This window comes from Gobius niger (genome assembly GCF_951799975.1).
Source record: "Gobius niger genome assembly, chromosome: 16".
NCBI classification, from domain to species: domain Eukaryota; kingdom Metazoa; phylum Chordata; class Actinopteri; order Gobiiformes; family Gobiidae; genus Gobius; species Gobius niger.
In genome coordinates, this window is record NC_136867.1 from 20,507,962 (window position 1) to 20,530,181 (window position 22,220).

At 39.9% G+C, this 22,220-nt stretch overlaps 3 long non-coding RNA genes across 3 annotated transcripts; all 3 read left to right on the forward strand.

The window, feature by feature from the left end:
• The first annotated feature begins 2,128 nt into the window (after positions 1-2,128).
• Positions 2,129-3,332, forward strand: LOC306975444. Its single transcript, XR_013793707.1, has 2 exons — positions 2,129-2,166; positions 2,880-3,332. It is a non-coding gene; the product is annotated as an uncharacterized lncRNA (long non-coding RNA).
• A 5,648-nt stretch (positions 3,333-8,980) lies between these two features.
• On the forward strand, positions 8,981-10,169 carry LOC306976182. The gene is made up of 2 exons (XR_013793752.1): positions 8,981-9,018; positions 9,717-10,169. It is a non-coding gene; the product is annotated as an uncharacterized lncRNA (long non-coding RNA).
• A 10,181-nt stretch (positions 10,170-20,350) lies between these two features.
• Positions 20,351-22,005, forward strand: LOC306975977. Its single transcript, XR_013793735.1, has 3 exons — positions 20,351-20,456; positions 21,066-21,221; positions 21,679-22,005. It is a non-coding gene; the product is annotated as an uncharacterized lncRNA (long non-coding RNA).
• Positions 22,006-22,220: the final 215 nt, after the last annotated feature.

Consider the following 22,220-nt stretch of genomic DNA (forward strand, 5'->3'; position numbering starts at 1 on the left):
CTACTGTGCCGAGATATTATGAAAATGCATTGATTATGTTTGATTTTCATGACAATTACGGACAGTGGAGATATAGAACTGCAAGATTTAGTTCCCTGAAACTTACAATGAGACTTAAAACTATTTTTTCAGTCCATTAATGTAAATTAAAGCAACACATGGTGCTTTAAGTTTGCAGTTTACAGTAGTGACGTTGATAACTTCATGAAGATCAAAGGGGAGAGATTTCCATACAAAATACTTAATGTTCTCTCCCTTTGCCCAGAGGTTATAAGCTGAAAATCACTTTTGTGAGACTGTTCGCTGCAAATGGTTTTCATGTTCTGTTAATAATCTCATTTATTCATTTATAATATGTTTTGCAGTTAAGAAATGTTTTACTTTTGTCCTGTTTTCCTTTCAGTGTTCATCGACTGACCAGTTTACAGTATTTTCTGGTTTTGTTTAGTGAAAGCCAGTATTTTGTGTACAGACACTTTGGGGCAGTGATGACTGTTTTGTAAATGTGTTTTATAAATAAACCTGACCTTGACATTGACAGTATTTCTCCATGATGAAAACAATAATGAATAGTTATTACCCGTCTATTATAAAGTGACTATTTTCCAGACCTAATCTCTCAGGCCTGAAGTTTCAATAAGTTTTATGCTTCACTGTGTGTAGACCACTGTAGAGATGTGCTTGGTGTAACTGGTGTAATAGATATTTGTACAGACACAATATTTAAACCCTTTCTGGGGCTAAAAGAGAATGAAATGATTGAGATGAATAAGCATTTCTAAAATACATGAATTAGTGTCTCATTTCAGTCAAGTATCGACCTGCTTTGACATCTCCACTGTGGCTTCTCTCTGTTTTCATGAGGGGTCTGTTCCTCTTGAGCAGCTGCAGTTGTTTCCTGCTCTTGTCTCACTCTGAAGGACTCACTGAGGGAGGTTTTTGTACGAGCACAAATCACTGTGTGAACTCTCCGTTGAGCACATCAGCAAAGAGGCTCATGAAATCGTCATCACCTGTATCAACATCTCCAATATGAAAGCTCTGACAATAATAAACTGCAGCATCTTCAGCCTGAGCGCCAGTGATGGTCAAAGAGAAGTCACTGTGGCTCCCACTGCCACTGAACCGAGATGGAGTTTCTGACAGAGACTTTGTAGCATATTTTATCAAGAGCTTTGGAGACTGACCTGGCTTCTGCTGATACCAGAAAATGGCCCAATCTCCATCTTCATACCTATAAACATCTTTGTTAGTTTTACATGTGAGAGTGACTGTAGATCCAGGAGTAAACATCTGGACTGGAGGCTGAGTGACTGTGACCTGACCACTGCATCCTGTAAAAAACAAACACATTGATCAGAAGAAACACAGAGAGAAAAGGCGGCGTGTTGTGTTCAATGTCACTGATTTGAACCTGTGAAGCAGCAGCAGGCCAGTGTCCAGAGGAGGATGGTGCAGCCCAGAGCCATGGTGCGTTCACTGACACATGTGAGTCCTGCAGTCTTCAGCTCTCTATAAAACTCAGGGAAGGATCAGCTGACCATGTGACCCTCCTCTCTATGGAAATACTCTCAACTCTGAGCTCGAGCAGAAGCCAATATCTGCTGCACTGATTCATATATTTCAGATTTAATGTTTTAATATGGACTTTAGTGGAGTTCTTTCATTATATGTCAATGCTGTTACATTTGTATTTAAAAGTCATGTACTTTCTCTGTGTTCAACATTCCCAGGACATTCCCAGCTTGAAATGTCAGCCCTGTTACAACATGATATAAAAAGAGAGAAATCAGGCTCATTTTCTATGGTGTAGTTTCTTATACAGTGAGTTATGATCTATTGAACTTCCTTATTCATATTTATTCATCTGTAGTTTATATTTACAGATGATTCACAAGGAGGTTTAAACAGAAAACCTGAAGAAAATATTATACAGAAATCAAAAGTAGAAAAACCTACAAAAGTGTGTCATAATAAACATGTAACTGTGATGTCAACCCTGTTATTGGGAAAATATAAAGTTTCGGTGATAATGAGTGAAGTGAAAGAGTTGAGTGAAGTGAGAGCAGCGTGTGTTGAAAACAGAGGAGGTTTTTGTACGACGGCTTCATGACTTTGTATCACTGTGGCTCACGTTCGGAGGAGGAACACAACTCATCGTGGACTGTGAGTACTGCACTTTTTACTACATACTCAAACAAGACTACTTCAAATCTGGTCATTTAGCAGGATTTAAACATATTTGTAGATTGATTTATTATTTTTGTTTGTTAAGTTTAGAGACTGATGTTTAGGTCAAAAGCTGAAGAAACTCTACTGTCTCTTAGTAATAATTTACCAAATAATAATAATAAATCAGTGTTAAATGTAATTATACTTAGTGCTGCTTAAAGAGTAAAAAATTCTTGGGTTTATTTCACATTATTAAGACTAAACATGGTGCTCCTTAGACAAACAAATTATATGAATTTAATGATAATATTAACGGCTTTGACAAATATTTATAATTGTGAGTATTTGACATTGAGATGAAAAACAGAAATGTGTATCTACATTAAAAAAGAAACAAATGTGAAAGTGTAAAGTCGTGTAAATGTATTTCACAAACACAAATGTATTTTCAGATGTAAAATACAGCAATAAAATATGTATAAATTGTTTTATAATGTTTAATTATATCTTTATATTTTCTGGCTTAAACCTTTTCATCAGTAAAAACAGTTGTTCTCGGTTCATTGGTCAGACTTGTCGTGAACAGGAAGTGAAAGACACAGATGAAAATGTCTCAACTGTCTCTAATGTTCATCATTTAGTCCAGTCACAGTTTTGTGATGTGGCTCTAACACTCAGTGCCTCTGCTGCCCCCTGTCTGTGTGCAGTGGGAGTGCAGCGGCCCACCCTGACCGTCCTGCCCCCGTCCAGAGAGGAGCTGCAGAGCGGCAGTGCCACGCTGCTGTGTGTGGCCAGCGGGGGCTTCCCCTCTGATTGGACGCTGGGCTGGAGAGTGGGCGGGGCCACCAGAGTAGGGTCCCAGAGTCCCGGGGTCCTGAGTGGGGACGGCCTCTACAGCCGCACCAGTGTCCTGAGACTGTCCACAGAGCGATGGCCCCAAACAGCAGTGATCTGTGAGGCCAGTCGGAGCGGACAGAGTCCAGTCACTCAGAGGCTGGAGACACTCTGCCCAGAGTAGAGACATGTCCCACATGAGGACACACTTCACCTGCTCCACAGGGACACTCCCTGTTTGACTCCTGATATGTGTGGCTTTAATAAACCTGTGATGATGCAGCTGTAGATTTTAGTTTGTGCCAATAAAGCTCTGATCAAAGACATGAATGTTTCATTATTTTGTTGCTCATTATTTGTGGCATAACGATAATTTGAGACCATTTACCACGACCATGATAAACAAATTGAAGTCCACTCTCAGCACAAGAGGGTTAATTGTATCGCAAGGGAACCTGAGCACGACAAAAGGAATCTAACTTACAGTTTGTAGATCACAATTCATACAAAAGACAATTCAAACGGCTTCACAGTTGCGTACAATTACAAAAAACAGATAAAATGAAAAGAACATCAACAGAATAATTATTCAAGTACAGTGAAAGCGAAGAATGCAGATAAAAATACTTTCAGTTGTCAAATGCACGAGTAAAAAGAACTGTTTTCAGCCTGGATTTGAACATTGTCAGAGTTGAGGCCTGTCTCACATCCTCATGAAGACTGTTCCAGATTTTAGCTGCATGAAACTGAACCACAGTCTCAGGATGATTGCCTTTGATGTTGTTGCTATTGTTTTTGATGTTATTATGTGGCTGTTTTAGTTCAGGTCTGAGTCCATAATTACTCCTAGATTTTGAACCTGATTTTTTTTGTTTTAGAGAGAGAGACTCAAGGTGACTGATAACACTTTCTCTTTGTGTCTCTGGGCCAAAAACAATGATCTCAGTTTTGTCTCAGTTTAGCTGGAGAAAGTTATTTTGCATCTACAAACTGATCTGTTCGATGCAGTGACAGAGTGTGTCTACAGGCCCATGTTCTCCAGCGTCAGTGACACGTAGATCTGAGTGTTATCTGTGTAGTAGTGGTACGACCATAGACTGTAAAAAAATAATAGACAACTCCTCCTCACTCCTCCCCGTTTGCATAATAACTACGTTCAAGGGGGAAGTCATGGCGGATTTACAGACTCCTCCTGCCCAGCTCTAACGTAGCACTTAGCACGTTAGCTCTGTCAATCAAAGTCCCGCCCTCATTAGTATACAGTTAGTATATATTTCTAAAATGTTCCTTATGAAAACCAGCCTAGTCCCTGTATTTGCGCCAAACTCAGGATTATCACAGGAGCAATATCTAGCTGTAGAAAGTTTTGGCTTCTCTCAGTTTTCATGAGGGGTCTGCTCCTCTTGAGCAGCTGCAGTTGTTTCCTGCTCTGGTCTCACTCTGAAGGACTCACTGAGGGAGGTTTTTGTACGAGCACAAATCACTGTGTGAACACTGGGCCGCCATGAACACTCATACAATAATAAACTGCAGCATCTTCAGCCTGAGCTCCAGTGACGGTCAAAGAGAAGTCACTGCTGCTCCCACTGCCACTGAACCGAGATGGAGTTTCTGACAGACGCTGTGTAGCAAATTTGATCAAGAGCTTTGGAGACTGACCACGTTTCTGCTGATACCAGTACAATCGATCACCATGACCATCTCTGTAAACATTTGTGTTAGCTTTACATGTGAGAGTGACAGTAGATCCAGGAGTAACTGTCTGGACTGGAGGCTGAGTGACTGTGACCTGACCACTGCATCCTGTAAAAAACAAACACATTGATCAGAAGAAACACAGAGAGAAAAGGCGGCGTGTTGTGTTCAATGTCACTGATTTGAACCTGTGAAGCAGCAGCAGGCCAGTGTCCAGAGGAGGATGGTGCAGCCCAGAGCCATGGTGCGTTCACTGACAGTCCTGCAGTCTTCAGCTCTCTATAAAACTCAGGGAAGGATCAGCTGACCATGTGACCCTCCTCTCTATGGAAATACTCTCAACTCTGAGCCAAGCGAGACATGGTGCAGTTTACTGTAATGACATTTATTACTTCATCAGGATCACAGGGGAGGGATTTCCATACAACATAAACACAATTACATTTTTTTGCACATAATTAAAGCCACACTGCAAAACATTTTACCAAATAAATAGAATGAAATATTAGTATTTGTTTTTTTTTGACAGATTTTTAATTGTTGTAAAATACCTAATTAATCCGTAAAAATCTGTGTTTGTTCTGAGCGACTCAACTCTCCTCAGACCTGACTGTAGCTTTATAGGACTTCTCCAGCTCGTTTCCATGGAGATGTTGACTAAAGGCAGCAAATATGAGATTTAAATAGGATAGGTCCTCCTCCAGTGCTTTAAGTGGACAAAAAAAAGTGCCGGTACTCTGTTTTTTTGCTAAGAACCCCCCCCCCCCCCCCCCCCCCAAAATAAATAAATAAATAAATAAATAAATAAGCCTATATATATACTATACTATTTTCCCTTTTTTTCTCCAGCGTTTTTACAGTATAAATGAGCCTTTATTGTAATAACGCTGGACTGTATCAATTATATCACATATTCACAATAATTAGTCAGATCTGCTCAAATAAACAACTCATGATGACAGTCCAATGCAAAGAAAATAGACAACAGTAATGAAAGCCCAGTCTTACTTTTAGAACAGTTTTAGCTAAACTCTTACAGGTGGGTGTCTCTCAGAGGTGATTCTTACAGGCTAATGTGCTTTCCAAAGTGTCTGACAAACACTTCCATGTTCTGGAGCTTGTGCTGTCATTGCAGCTTGTCAGGTTCTGTCTGCAGTCGCCTCATCTCAGTTCGCAGAAGTTTGTTTCAATCCATATTTACCCCTGTTTTGTTTTTATCGCATCTACGAGGCCAAACGGGGCACATGGTTCTCGTGCTCGTCGCCACTTGTGAGAACCTCAATGACCGCGGCACAGGTGGGGTCAGCCAACGCAGCCAGCCTTGTTCTTTTACTCCTCTGAAGCAGGAGAATAAGTGTTCATTGTATTTTAACCGAGCAGCGATGTTTACGTTTCACATTCACACCCTCCCCGCGATCCGCTTGTTTGTTTGGACGAGCGGCTACAACTCAAGGGTGTATGGGTTATGTAGTCTCTGCTCACGGTGGGACGAAGTAGGAAGCGTGCATTGTGAAGGGCGCTCTGAAAAGCGGCGGAGCAGCCAAAAGATTAAAACAGATGTGCAAATAAGCGTACCAGTACGCTAAAAGCACGTTCTTGGTGCACAGAGAGGTGGCGGTACGCTCAAGAGCTATTTTTAGAAGTGGCGGTACTGCGTACCGGCGCGTACCGGCCCACTTAAAGCACTGTCCTCATCTAAACCCATTCTTTGATTGCCCACTGCAAAGATAGACATTTGTGTTTCGAGCTGGTCATTAGGAGCGTGTTTTGTATTAGTATGTTCCTAAATGTTACGCAGTGTGCCTTTAAAGAGAAATAAGCTTTCACTCTAACATCATTATTTATTTCAAGTTATTTCAAGTTTATTTTTACTGCACATTTAAAACAACAACAGTCGACCAAAGTGCTTCACTGCAACAATGGATGGAGTTTCAATTCACAAAAGTTCACTCATAAGACAGGCCCAATAAGTGGAGACACTTAAAAACAATCAACACAAGCTTTTATTGGACAGGAAAGCTCACAGTGAGCCGATGTAAGGAGAATAAAACAGGAGTGAGGTGCTCACTTCTCTGTGTTTTAGTCAGGAGATGAGCTGCAGCATTTTCTTCACTCTGGAGACGCTGAAGGGAGCACTGGTCCAGTCCAATATACAAGTACAATAATCCAGACAAGATGTTACAAATGAAAGAACAGCCTTTTTACAATCATGTCGAGGAAGATAGGACTTAATTTTAGCCCTTTGAGTTCTCAGCTGAAAGAAGCTGGACTTGATGACAGTGTTTATTTGTATGCCAAATTTAAACAATGAGTCAAACATCACCCGAGTACCTCACATAGGGACGGCAGTAAGAGGACAGCAAACCGATCACACTGTCATGTCCACAAAGTGGGTTCATTAATATCATTAATATAATTATGTCTAAAAGTAATGTTCTCTCCCTTTGCCCACAGGTTAAAAGCTGCAAATCACTTTTACTGTGAGCCTGATGTCTTCAAATGTTTTTCATTTTCTGTTAATAATGTTATGTATTCATTCATTTATAATATGTTTTGCAGTTATAAAATGTGTTACTTTTGTCTTGTTTTCCTTTCAGTGTTCATCGACTCAAAAGTTTACAGTATTTTCTGTTTTTTTTTAGTGAAAGCCAGTATTTTGTGTACAGACTCTTTGGGGCAGTGATGACTGTTTTGTAAATGTGTTTTATAAATAAACCTGACCTTGACATTGACAGTATTTCTCCATGATGAAAACAATAATGAATAGTTATTACCCATCTAATATAAAGTGACCATTTTCCAGACCTTCTCTCTCAGGCCTGAAGTTTCAATAAGCCCCAAAAGACAAACTGTACAGTTTTATGTTTCACTGTGTGTAGACCACTGTAGAGATGTGCTTGATGTAACTGGTGTAATAGATATATGTACAGACACAATATTTAAACCCGTTCTGAGGCTAAAAGAGAATGAAATGATTGAGATGAATAAGCATTTCTAAAATACATGAATAGTGTCTCATTTCAGTCTGTAAGTATCGACCTGCTTTGACATCTCCACTGTGGCTTCTCTCAGTTTTCATGAGGGGTCTGTTCCTCTTGAGCAGCTGCAGTTGTTTCCTGCTCTGGTCTCACTCTGAAGGACTCACTGAGGGAGGTTTTTGTACGAGCACAAATCACTGTGTGAACACTGGACCGCTATGATAACTCTGACAATAATAAACTGCAGCATCTTCAGCCTGAGCTCCAGTGATGGTCAAAGAGAAGTCACTGCGGCTCCCACTGCCACTGAACCGAGATGGAGTTTCTGACCAACGACTAGTAGCAAGATATATCAAGAGCTTTGGAGACTGAGCAGGTCTCTGCTGATACCAGTGCATGAAATTATTGCTGTAAACATCTTTGTTCGCTCTACATGTGAGAGTGACTGTAGATCCAGGAGTAAACGTCTGGACTGGAGGCTGAGTGACTGTGACCTGACCACTGCATCCTGTAAAAAACAAACACATTGATCAAAAGAAACACAGAGAGAAAAGGCGGCGTGTTGTGTTCAATGTCACTGATTTGAACCTGTGAAGCAGCAGCAGGCCAGTGTCCAGAGGAGGATGGTGCAGCCCAGAGCCATGGTGCGTTCACTGACACATGTGAGTCCTGCAGTCTTCAGCTCTCTATAAAACTCAGGGAAGGATCAGCTGACCATGTGACCCTCCTCTCTATGGAAATACTCTCAACTCTGAGCTCGAGCAGAAGCCAATATCTGCTGCACTGATTCATATATTTAAGATTTAATGTTTTAATATGGACTTTAGTGGAGTTCTTTCATTATATGTCAATGCTGTTACATTTGTATCTAAATGTCATGTACTTTCTCTGTGTTTAACATTCCCAGGACATTCCCAGCTTGAAATGTCAGCCCTGTTACAACATGATGTAAAAAGAGAGAAATCAGGCTCATTTTCTATTGTGTAGTTTCTTATACAGTGAGTTATGATCTATTTAACTTCCTTATTCATATTTATTCAGGCTTTATTTTATATTTACAGATGATTCACAAGGAGGTTTAAACAGAAAACCTGAATAAAATATTATACGGAAATCAAAACTAGAAAAACTTACAAACGTGTGTCATAATAAACATGTAACTGTGATATCAACCCTATTGGGGAAAACATAAAGTTTCGGTGATAATGAGTGAAGTAAAAGAGTTGAGTGAAGTGAGAGCAGCGTGTGTTGAAAACAGAGGAGGTTTTTGTACGACGGCTTCATGACTTTGTATCACTGTGGCTCACGTTCGGAGGAGGAACACAACTCATCGTGGACTGTGAGTACTGCACTTTTTACTACATACTCAAACAAGACTACTTCAAATCTGCTCATTTAGCAGGATTTAATCATATTTGTAGATTGATTTATTACTTTTGTTTGTTAAGTTTAGAGACTGATGTTTAGGTGAAAAGCTGAAGAAACTCTACTGTCTCTTAGTAATAATTGACCAAATAATAATAATAAATCAGTGTTAAATGTAATTATACTTAGCGCTGCTTAAAGAGTAAACGATTGTTGGGTTTATTTCACATTATTAAGACTAAACATGGTGCTCCTTAGACCAACAAATTATATTAATTTAATGATAATATTAGCGGCTTTGACAAATATTTATAATTGTGAGTATTTGACATTGAGATGAAAAACAGAAATGTGTATCTACATTAAAAAAGAAACAAATGTGAAAGTGTAAAGTCGTGTAAATGTATTTCACAAACACAAATGTATTTTCAGATGTAAAATACAGCAATAAAATATGTATAATTTGTTATATAATGTTTAATTATTACTTTATATTTTCTGGCTTAAACCTTTTTATCAGTAAAAACAGTTGTTCTCGGTTCATTGGTCAGACTTGTCGTGAACAGGAAGTGAAAGACACAGATGTCTCTAATGTTCATCATTTAGTCCAGTCACAGTTTTGTGATGTGGCTCTAACACTCAGTGCCTCTGCTGCCCCCTGTCTGTGTGCAGTGGGAGTGCAGCGGCCCACCCTGACCGTCCTGCCCCCGTCCAGAGAGGAGCTGCAGAGCGGCAGTGCCACGCTGCTGTGTGTGGCCAGCGGGGGCTTCCCCTCTGATTGGACGCTGGGCTGGAGAGTGGGCGGGGCCACCAGAGTAGGGTCCCAGAGTCCCGTGGTCCCGAGGGGGGACGGCCTCTACAGCCGCACCAGTGTCCTGAGACTGTCCACAGAGCGATGGCCCCAAACAGCAGTGATCTGTGAGGCCAGTCGGAGCGGACAGAGTCCAGTCACTCAGAGGCTGGAGACACTCTGCCCAGAGTAGAGACATGTCCCACATGAGGACACACTTCACCTGCTCCACAGGGACACTCCCTGTTTGACTCCTGATATGTGTGGCTTTAATAAACCTGTGATGATGCAGCTGTAGATTTTAGTTTGTGCCAATAAAGCTCTGATCAAAGACATGGATGTGTTTTATTTTTACTCGGTTAATATTTGTGATAAATCAATCAAAACATTTGGGAGAAAACAGTCACTTCACACAGTGCTTCAGTGCAAACAGACAAAGCAAAGATAAAGTCACGTAAAATGACCTGCACAAGGTCACATGTAGGATCAGAACAATCAAGCATATACTGTACAACATGTTTAAATACTCAGCCCGAACACCAGATAATCAAAGTGTCATCATTTAATTTGTATAAAAGTGATTGTTTAGAGCAGTTTTTGTCGACTGGTTTTGCTTCTGGACCATCACCTTACTATGACAAGCCACAACCTAAATAACAATTCAATTTGTTATATATAATGCAAAATACTGTAATGTCCAACTTATTATCAGTGAATAAGCATTAGAGAAGCTGAAAGAAGAAAATGATCAAAATAACATAAAAAATGTCATTGTATCAGACTCAGGTGTATCTATACTTTTTCAGAAGGAAAATATGGAAAGAAATGCTCCCTGGGAAAACTGCCGATCCACTGATGAGGCTTTAATGACCCACTGTTTGGTTCCGACCCACTGGTTTAGGGTGTAAGTACAGCTCATAGTGTCATCTTATTGAGCTCAAAGACATTCATTCTGATTATTATTTTATTTTCCTGACAAAGTCGTTTGAAATAGAAATATTTTAGTCTACATCTCCTGAAGCTCACAATAAAACTTGTCCATCTCAAAAAGACCAGCTATAAATGTAGTAGCTCAGGATGCATTTCCCCTCCCCGTCTACAAAAGGCCACCACCTTCCTCTGTTTCTTCCCTCACATGACCTCCCACCCCTGTGATGGCGAGACTGTGGATCCAAGCTGCTGTTGGGCATGATGAGTTACACTGGAGTTTCTGAAGGCTTCAAGCGCAGTAGCTCGAGATCAGTTTTTGTTTCAGTCCTGGGTTTTATTTTCCTCATTCAACCCATGACAGGCGCAGCATCTTGGTCTGTCTTAGTTTGTCCTAATTGTAGCCTATGTACATTTCCATACAATTAAAACATAATTGTATGGGGTTTGTAAAGTGAATGTATCCATGTTGCCCAGGCTTCTGTTGGCAAGAGTTGGCAGGAGTCTCCCCCTTTTTTTGTTGCTATGTTTTTTTTTTTATAAATAAACCTGAATTTGACATTGACAGTATTTCTCCATGATGAAAACAATAATGAATAGTTATTACCCATCTATTATAGAGTGACTATTTTCCAGACCTGATCTCTCAGGCCTGAAGTTTCAATAAGCCCCAAAAGACAAACTGTACAGTTTTATGTTTCACTGTGTGTAGACCACTGTAGAGATGTGCTTGGTGTAACTGGTGTAATAGATATTTGTACAGACACAATATTTAAACCTTTTCTGAGGCTAAAAGAGAATTATATGATTGAGATGAATAAGCATTTCTAAAATACATGAATTAGTGTCTCATTTCAGTCTGTAAGTATCGACCTGCTTTGACATCTCCACTGTGGCTTCTCTCAGTTTTCATGAGGGGTCTGTTCCTCTTGAGCAGCTGCAGTTGTTTCCTGCTCTGGTCTCACTCTGAAGGACTCACTGAGGGAGGTTTTTGTACGAGCACAAATCACTGTGTGAACACATCACCGCTATGATAACTCTGACAATAATAAACTGCGGCATCTTCAGCCTGAGCTCCAGTGATGGTCAAGGAGAAGTCACTGCGGCTCCCACTGCCACTAAACCGAGATGGAGTTTCTGACAGACGCCGTGTAGCAAGTTTTATCAAGAGCTTTGGAGACTGACCAGGTTTCTGCTGATACCAGTGCATGTAATTATTGCCAACAACATCTCTGTTAGTTTTACATGTGAGAGTGACTGTAGATCCAGGAGTGACCGTCTGGACTGGAGGCTGAGTGACTGTGACCTGACCACTGCATCCTGTAAAAAACAAACACATTGATCAGAAGAAGCACAGAGAGAAAAGGCAGTGTGTTGTGTTCAATGTCACTGATTTGAACCTGTGAAGCAGCAGCAGGCCAGTGTCCAGAGGAGGATGGTGCAGCCCAGAGCCATGGTGCGTTCACTGACACATGTGAGTCCTGCAGTCTTCAGCTCTCTATAAAACTCAGGGAAGGATCAGCTGACCATGTGACCCTCCTCTCTATGGAAATATACCTGCAGATGAAGCAGTGGAATCACTTTTGACATCGTATATTTATTGATGGTATTATTAGGAATTTTAAATAAAGATATTGCAGCACCTTTTTTTTAAATACATATGTTGTTTTGTGACATGTATTATTTTAAACTCAAAACAATAATTTGGTTCATCCATCATATGACCTAAACGGAATAAAATAGGCCTACTCTTTTATAGAAAATATTGCATAAAATTGCTTTGGAATATGGAACATTAACAGACATGAGAGGAGCAGTGATGCTTATCATTACCGTAAAACACATTTGAATGTACCTGTGTGAAAGTGAAATACTTCAAATAGCAGCTCGTTCATACAGCGACTCTTGGACGGGTGGATGTGTCACCTCTCAGAAGTTATTTGCATTTAAGATTAGGGTTAGGGTATAGGCAATGTATAAGCATATTATTCATGACTATTAGCATGGTAGTTGATAATACTGTAATGAGAAGTGTATTAATATCTTCACAAACATATAATGGACTTTTAATTACTAATACGTGTTAATACTGTAAGTGAGGGATGTGCCTTGACCCCTTGGCACGTTACAATACCTTATTAATACTGAACGATCACCTTTATATAAAGTGTTGGCATGATCTATCATTTTGTTCCAATAGAAAAAAAAAATATCAGGTGTAGTAGAGCTTTGAAGTAGAATCTATGGAACTCCTTTCTATCCCGTCCTTAAGTGGATGCAGAGCTCCCTCTAGTGGCTGAATGCATTTACTACGGTCCACACTTACTGAAGGAGATTCTTCTTTATTCAGTGCAGAGGTGGGTAGAGCAGCCAAGATATTTACTCGAGTTAGAGTTACGTTACTTTAAGATAGTAGTAGAAAGATTAGTTGAAGTGAAAAGTATTGTAAGAAAAAAAAAACTATCGTCAAAAGTACAGTTTCTTCAAAAAGTTACTTCAGTGTATACTTGAGTATATGTAACTGAGTACTACCCATATGTGGCTCAGTGGTTTCTGCCTACATTTAGCAACATTTAAGTAATATTAGATCGACACAACTAAAGATAATGAAAGAGATTATCATCGTTATGTGATTAGATTAAAGGCCCTTTACCTGATTTTTTTTTAATAGCAAACAATGAAACCACTAAGTTAAAATGATAGTTGTTTTTCAAAGTCTTTCCTAACTTTCCAAGACACGTTTATTTGCACATTTCACACTTTTCAGGGTCACTTTCACAGAAATGCAGCAAGTTCATAAAATTGTTCCAAATGTTTGATTTTTAGAGGCACAGTGTTTTTTAGTATTTTGTCTGAATTTACAATATACTGAAGAAAGACAAAGCTTATTTCGTTCCATCACCTCTAAAGAAATCAGGTATAGTGCCTTTAAAAACAGAGGCAGCTCATTTCCATTGGGTCAAGTAGAAGAGACTCTTGTGAATACTTACTTTTAATTAGGCCTCATGTAGCCTTTATTTTATCCTTTATTTTACCAGGTAAGTCACTTTCAAGCAACCAATTCTTATTTCCAAAGACGACCTGGCCAAGATAGAAAGTGAGTTTTTTGAAAGATTCAGTCGACATCAATGAAGTGAGTTTTCGAGTGTGATGTAAATGATTCCAGTCGTGAGAAGCAGAGAATTGAAGTGAGTATTAAAGGATGTGCAAACTTTGGGAACAGAGAGGTTTATGTAACAACTGAAACGATGCTTCTGGGGTTGTGGATGTTGATCAGAGAGGTGAGGTATGGGGGAAATTTGCCAGTTAAAGATTTGTAAATTAAAAACAACCAATGAGTTTGTCTGTGGATTTGGAGGGAAGGCCATTTCATCAGGGAGTACAGGTCACAGTGATGAGTGTTGGATTCGGCCCACGGGCAACTGTTCACCCCTCTCTGATTCACACTGACCATAATGACCATTTGGAAGCTATAACACTCTCATCAGAAGTCTTTCAAGGGAACCTGAAGAAGACGGAGGAATCAGACAAACAACATGTTATAACTGCAGCCGTCTGATCGGTTTGTCAGTGAATCATTTTGAAGAAAGATGGAATTGTTTACAGTCAAGAAATCAATCAATGACTGTGATTAGATTTTCTTAACAAAACAGTGGACTGTGAAGAAAACAACAAACATTTAAGCAGCTTTTCCTGAAGGTCACAATAAGACTCAAAATGAACAGCTATAAAGTCCACAGATCAGTTACAGTGTTTCAGGTCAGTGAGGGGTCTGTTCCTCTTGAGCAGCTGCAGTTGTTTCCTGCTCTGGTCTCACTCTGAAGGACTCACTGAGGGAGGTTTTTGTACGAGCACAAATCACTGTGTGAACACGTTGCCGCTGCTATGATAACTCTTGCAATAATAAACTGCAGCATCTTCAGCCTGAGCTCCAGTGATGGTCAAAGAGAAGTCACTGCGGCTCCCACTGCCACTGAACCGAGATGGAGTTTCTGACCAACGACTAGTCGCAAGATATATCAAGAGCTTTGGAGACTGACCAGGTTTCTGCTGATACCAGTGCATGTAATGCCCATTGTTATATACATAAACATCTTTGCTAGCTTTACATGTGAGAGTGACTGTAGATCCAGGAGTAAACGTCTGGACTGGAGGCTGAGTGACTGTGACCTGACCACTGCATCCTGTAAAAAACAAACACATTGATCAGAAGAAACACAGAGAGAAAAGGCGGCGTGTTGTGTTCAATGTCACTGATTTGAACCTGTGAAGCAGCAGCAGGCCAGTGTCCAGAGGAGGATGGTGCAGCTCAGAGCCATGGTGCGTTCACTGACACATGTGAGTCCTGCAGTCTTCAGCTCTCTATAAAACTCAGGGAAGGATCAGCTGATCATGTGACCCTCCTCTCTATGGAAATATACCTGCAGACTAAGCAGTGGAATCACTTTTGACATTGTATATTTATTGATGGTATTATTAGGAATTTTAAATAAAGATATTGCAGCACTTTTTTTTATTTTACATACTTTGTTTTGTATAATATGGACTTCTTTCATTACATGTCAATGCTGTTATATTTGTATCTAAAAGTCATGTACTTTCTCTGTGTTCAACATTCCCAGGACATTCCCAGCTTGAAATGTCAGCCCTGTTACAACATGATATAAAAAGAGAGAAATCAGGCTCATTTTCTAGTGTGTAGTTTCTTATACAGTGAGTTATGATCTATTTAACTTCCTTATGCATATTTATTCATGCTTTATTTTATATTTACAGATGATTCACAAGGAGGTTTAAACAGAAAACCTGAATAAAATATTATATGGAAATCAAAAGTAGAAAAACCTACAAAAGTGTGTCATAATAAACATGTAACTGTGATGTCAACCCTGTTATTGGGAAAAATATAAAATTTCGGTGATAATGAGTGAATTAAAAGAGTTGAGTGAAGTGAGAGCAGCGTGTGTTGAAAACAGAGGAGGTTTTTGTACGACGGCTTCATGACTTTGTATCACTGTGGTGGACGTTCGGAGGAGGAACACAACTCATCGTGGACTGTGAGTACTGCACTTTTTACTACATACTCAAGCAAGACTACTTCAAATCTGTCATTTAGCAGGATTTAATCATATTTGTAGATTGATTTATTATTTTTGTTTGTTAAGTTTAGAGACTGATGTTTAGGTCAAAATCTGAAGAAACTCTATTGTCTCTTAGTAATAATTTACCCAAAAATAATAATAATAAATCAGTGTTAAATGTAATTATACTTAGTGCTGCTTAAAGAGTAAATGATTGTTGGGTTTATTTCACTTTATTAAGACTAAACATGGTGCTCCTTAGACCAACAAATTATATTAATTTAATGATAATATTAACGGCTTTGACAAATATTTATAATTGTGAGTATTTGACATTGAGATGAAAAACAGAAATGTGTATCTACATTAAAAAAGAAACAAATGTGAAAGTGTAAAGTCATGTAAATGTATTTCGCAACCACAAATGTATTTTCAGATGTAAAATACAGCAATAAAATATGTATAAATTGTTATATAATGTTTAATTATTACTTTATATTTTGTGGCTTAAACCTTTTTATCAGTAAAAACAGTTGTTCTCGGTTCATTGGTCAGACTTGTCGTGAACAGGAAGTGAAAGACACAGATGAAAATGTCTCAACTGTCTCTAATGTTCATCATTTAGTCCAGTCACAGTTTTCTGATGTGGCTCTAACACTCAGTGCCTCTGCTGCCCCCTGTCTGTGTGCAGTGGGAGTGCAGCGGCCCACCCTGACCGTCCTGCCCCCGTCCAGAGAGGAGCTGCAGAGCGGCAGTGCCACGCTGCTGTGTGTGGCCAGCGGGGGCTTCCCCTCTGATTGGACGCTGGGCTGGAGAGTGGGCGGGGCCACCAGAGTAGGGTCCCAGAGTCCCGTGGTCCCGAGGGGGGACGGCCTCTACAGCCGCACCAGCGTCCTGAGACTGTCCACAGAGCGATGGCCCCAAACAGCAGTGATCTGTGAGGCCAGTCGGAGCGGACAGAGTCCAGTCACTCAGAGGCTGGAGACACTCTGCCCAGAGTAGAGACATGTCCCACATGAGGACACACTTCACCTGCTCCACAGGGACACTCCCTGTTTGACTCCTGATATGTGTAGCTTTAATAAACCTGTGATGATGCAGCTGTAGATTTTAGTTTGTGCCCTTAAAGCTCTGATCAAAGAAATGGATGTGTTTTATTTTTACCCGATTAATATTTTTGATGAATGAATCAAAATAGTTTGGGGGAAAAACTCACTTCACACAGTGATTCAGTGCAAACAGACATAGAAAAGATGAAGTCACATGAAATTTCCTGCAAAAGGGCACTTTACAAATAAAGTTTACTTACTTACTTATATGCAGGATCAGAGCAATCAAACATATACTGTACAACATGTTTAAATACTCAGCCCGAGCACCAGATCATCAAAGTGTCATAATTTAAGAAAAAGAAAAGTATTGTTTAGGGCAGTGTTTCTCAACTGGGACGGCTTTGAGACCATCACCCGAGTGTGACAAGCCACGATCCAAATAACAATTTTTTAATTTGTTACGTACAAATGTAAAAAATCTTTAATTTACTCACTTATTATAGGTGAATAATTTCAAAAGTTCAAAGATTTTAATTTGTCAAATCATTTGACAATGAATCGAGATGCTCTCTCGTCCTTGGTGGGGTGTTGGGGTAAGGGGTTGAAGGACAGGGAGGGAAGGGAAGGAAGGGAGTTCAGCTTTCTGACAGCCTTTAAAACTGTTCTTCAGTCGACTGGACCTGGCGGTGTATTTCACAGTCTCCACAAACATATATATATTTAAATGAAATTTTTCATGAAAGACACACATTAAGTGACACAAAATCATTAAGTGAAATGACATTTATACATGATTTTTGTAAATAGAGAACTGGAAAGTGGGATTTGCAAAAGTATCTACCTCCCTTTCCTTTTAGTGCAACCAACTGCCTTCAGAAGTTGCCTGATAATTTCTGAATGATCACATTTTGCCCTGATGACTAAATAGAGTCTAAGTGTGTGTAATCTAATGTCAGTTCAAATACATGCTCTGTGATGGTCTCAGAGGTCTGTTAAGACACTATTGTGGAGCAGAAGCATCATGAAGTCCAAGAATACACCACACAGGTCTGGGATAGAGTTATTGAGAAGTATATAGCAGGGTTAGGTAATATAAAGATTTCCAAAGCTTTGAAAATCTCTCATAGTACAGTTAAATACACCATCCAGGAATGGAAAGAGTCTGGCTTAACTACAAACCTACCAAGACCCGGCCGTCCTCCTAAACTTACTGACCGAACAAGGACAGCATTGGCCAGAGCTGTGACCAAGAAGTCATACACTGCACAAATCTGGCCTTTATGGAAGAGGAGCTAGAAGAGGACATTTTAAAAAGAAATCCATAAGAAGTCCAGTTTTCTGTTTGCCAGAAGCCACTTTGGGGACACAGCAAACATTTGTAAGGAGGTGCTTTGGTCAGATGAGACCAACATTTCACTTTTTGGCCAAAATGCAATGTTTGTGATAAAAGTAACACTGCACATCACTCTTAAAACACCATCCCCACTGGCAAACATGGTGGTGGAGCATCAGGCTCTGGGGGTGCTTTTCTTCAGAAGATAGCTTTAGTTGATGTCAAGATGGATGGGGCCAAATACAGGGCAATCTTGGACGAAAACATGTTGGAGTCTGCAAAAGACTTGAAACTGGGGCTGAGGTTCACCTTCAAGCAAGACACCAACCCTAAACTTATAACCAGGGAAACAACATGGTTGAAAACACAATATATCCACGTGATAGAAAGGCCATGTCAAAGTCCAGACCTAAATCCAACTGAGAATCTGTGGAAAGGCCTGAAAACTCTCCATCTACTCGAACTGAGCTTGAGCTGTTTTGCAAAGACCAACGGGTAAAGAATCCAGTCTCAAGATGTGCAGGACTGGCAGAGACAAACCCAGACAGACTTGCAGCTGTAATTGCAGCAAAAGGCAGTTCCACAAAGTATTAACTCAGGGGGTTTAGATACTTCTGCAAACCCCGCTTTTCATTTTTTTTATTCATAAAAAATGTTTTGAATCATGTGCTAATTTCATTTCACTTCACAATTGTGTGTCACTTAGTGTGTGTCTTTCAAATGAAATTTGAATTAAAAATATTTATGTTTGTGATCCCTAGCATTGCAAAATGTGGAAAAAAAATAAAGGAGGGCGGATACTTATGCAACCCACTGTATGTGTACAGACAAAATATTTAAACCCTTTCTGAGAATAAAAGTCAATTAAATGATTGAGATGAAAAAGCGTTTCTAAAATACATGAATTAGTGTCTCATTTCAGTCTGTAAGTATCGACCTGCTTTGACATAACCACTGTGGCTTCTCTCAGCTTTCATGAGGGGTCTGTTCCTCTTGAGCAGCTGCAGTTGTTTCCTGCTCTGGTCTCACTCTGAAGGACTCACTGAGGGAGGTTTTTGTACGAGCACAAATCACTGTGTGAACACTGGACCGCTATGATAACTCTGACAATAATAAACTGCAGCATCTTCAGCCTGAGCTCCAGTGATGGTCAAAGAGAAGTCACTGCGGCTCCCACTGCCACTGAACCGAGATGGAGTTTCTGACAGACGTCTAGTAGCATATGCCATCATTGGCTTTGGAGACTGACCAGATTTCTGCTGATACCAGTGCATGTACCATTCTCCTCCACCATAATCTGCTACAGCTGGGCTAATTTTACATGTGAGAGTCAATGAAGATCCAGGAGTAAACATCTGGACTGGAGGCTGAGTGACTGTGACCTGACCACTGCATCCTGTAAAAAACAAACACATTGATCAGAAGAAACACAGAGAGAAAAGGCGGCGTGTTGTGTTCAATGTCACTGATTTGAACCTGTGAAGCAGCAGCAGGCCAGTGTCCAGAGGAGGATGGTGCAGCCCAGAGCCATGGTGCGTTCACTGACACATGTGAGTCCTGCAGTCTTCAGCTCTCTATAAAACTCAGGGAAGGATCAGCTGACCATGTGACCCTCCTCTCTATGGAAATACTCTCAACTCTGAGCTCGAGCAGAAGCCAATATCTGCTGCACTGATTCATATATTTCAGATTTAATGTTTTAATATGGACTTTAGTGGAGTTCTTTCATTATATGTCAATGCTGTTACATTTGTATCTAAAAGTCATGTACTTTCTCTGTGTTCAACATTCCCAGGACATTCCCAGCTTGAAATGTCAGCCCTGTTACAACATGATATAAAAAGAGAGAAATCAGGCTCATTTTCTATTTTGTAGTTTCTTATACAGTGAGTTATGATCTATTTAACTTCCTTATTCATATTTATTCATCTTTAGTTTATATTTACAGATGATTCACAAGGAGGTTTAAACAGAAAACCTGAAGAAAATATTATACAGAAATCAAAAGTAGAAAAACCTACAAAACTGTGTCATAAGAAACATGTAACTGTGATGTCAACCCTGTTATTGGGGAAAATATAAAGTTTCGGTGATAATGAGTGAAGTAAAAGAGTTGAGTGAAGTGAGAGCAGCGTGTGTTGAAAACAGAGGAGGTTTTTGTACGACGGCTTCATGACTTTGTATCACTGTGGCTCACGTTCGGAGGAGGAACACAACTCATCGTTTACAGTAAGTCTTCTTTTCTAAACTTTATTTATCGCTTTAATAACAAAATTACAGCAGAAATAATGAGTTTAATCTTGTCAAATCAAACCAAATCAAATATTGGATTGACTTTTTTTTAGAAATGAGTGGATTTAATCAATATGTCTGATAACATTCCTCACTGGGTTTGTAACAGCAGAAAAACTAATTTATAAAGAATGGAAAAAGTTAAATCAAAAGAAACAAAAAACAATAAGTTTCCCTTTATTCATTTACTTTGTTAAAAACATGAACATTTAACCAAAGAAAACGGCTACATTTTAAATTCTTAAACCAATTGGAAGGAAGTGAAACAAGCAGCTGTTCTCGCCTTTTCTGGTTTTACTGAAATATATTTTTGTCTCTTGGTATAATGAAACATAATGTATTTAATAATGTAATAATTAAGTAAAAAGTACATAGCTTATATTTCCGCTGCTTTATAAAGTAATAGACGTGTTGACGACTTAAAAATAGACTTTTTAATCTATTTACTTGATTCATTCTAAAGTGAACTTCCTCTTTAATCTCAAATGAATAACCTGTAAACCTTGTACCTTCTTTCACTCATGTCTGTGTCTCTGTCGTGTCCAGGCGGTCCGGTACGCGCCCCCTCTGTGTCGCTGCTCGCCCCGTCCCCGCAGCAGCGCTCTGGGAGCCGCCTCTCTCTGCTCTGCCTGCTCAGCGCCTACTCTCCACAGGGCGCCGAGGTGAGCTGGGAGGTGGACGGACAGATGCTCACTGACACAGGTGGGTACAGAGTGAACCGCAATGAGAAGAAGATCACTCAAGTGGAGACGGATTCCATCAAATTACACTTGATTCAAATGTTTGTCACAAAATAACTACATGAAATGACTTCAAACTAAAACAACATTACTCTCATTTCAATGTAATAGTTTCCAGGACATAGGACAAGTGCACATGTCAAAAACTTTCAAATTGAGACTTTTCATTCACAAAGCTTCTATTTGATTTGATGATTACAGAAAGAGCGCACAGGCCTGTCTAACTCGATGGTGATTCACTGGTTTCATGTTTTTTAGAACTCTTGTTAAACTTGATCATTGTTTGGGATTTGGTTCACACATTTACCGTATTCATCTTGTATCTACAGTATAAGTTCTTTTAACTGACAGTCATAATACTTGACAGCAGAGGGAGTGCCCCTGCCTATGCCCCTGCCTAAACCCCTGTCCGTCCTTAGATGCGGTGGTGACGTCCGTGGAGCAGGAGAAGAGCGGCCTGTTCAGTCGCAGCAGCGTCCTGAGCCTGAGTGCAGGCGGCTGGCGGGAGGAGCAGCTGTTCTCCTGCAGAGTGCTCCACCACGGACGCACTCAGCTCCAGTCTCTGCAGAGGAGCCAGTGCTAGAGCTGGACTCGCCACATGGAAAACACCGACCACTGCAAACTAGAGTAGTGTGTGGCTTCATAACCAAGGTCGTGCCAATAAAGCTTTTATTATGAACCGTGTGGTGAATGGAAGTGGATCACTTTTATGTCAGTGTGTTTTGTGCCAATAAAGCTTGTTCTGATCAAAGACATGTTTCATTAGTGTTGTTGGTTTATTATTACAGTAACACAGTAATTCACACAGGTATATAGTGACATAGAAAACTAGGAGTTAGAGTGTCAGGCCAACCAAACATGTTGTTACTGGACTTCACGCTTTAAAACTCTGCCTAATCTGTTCATCAGTGTTAACACCGCTTCAAGAAACATCAACAATATAATATTGTTTTCAGGAAAT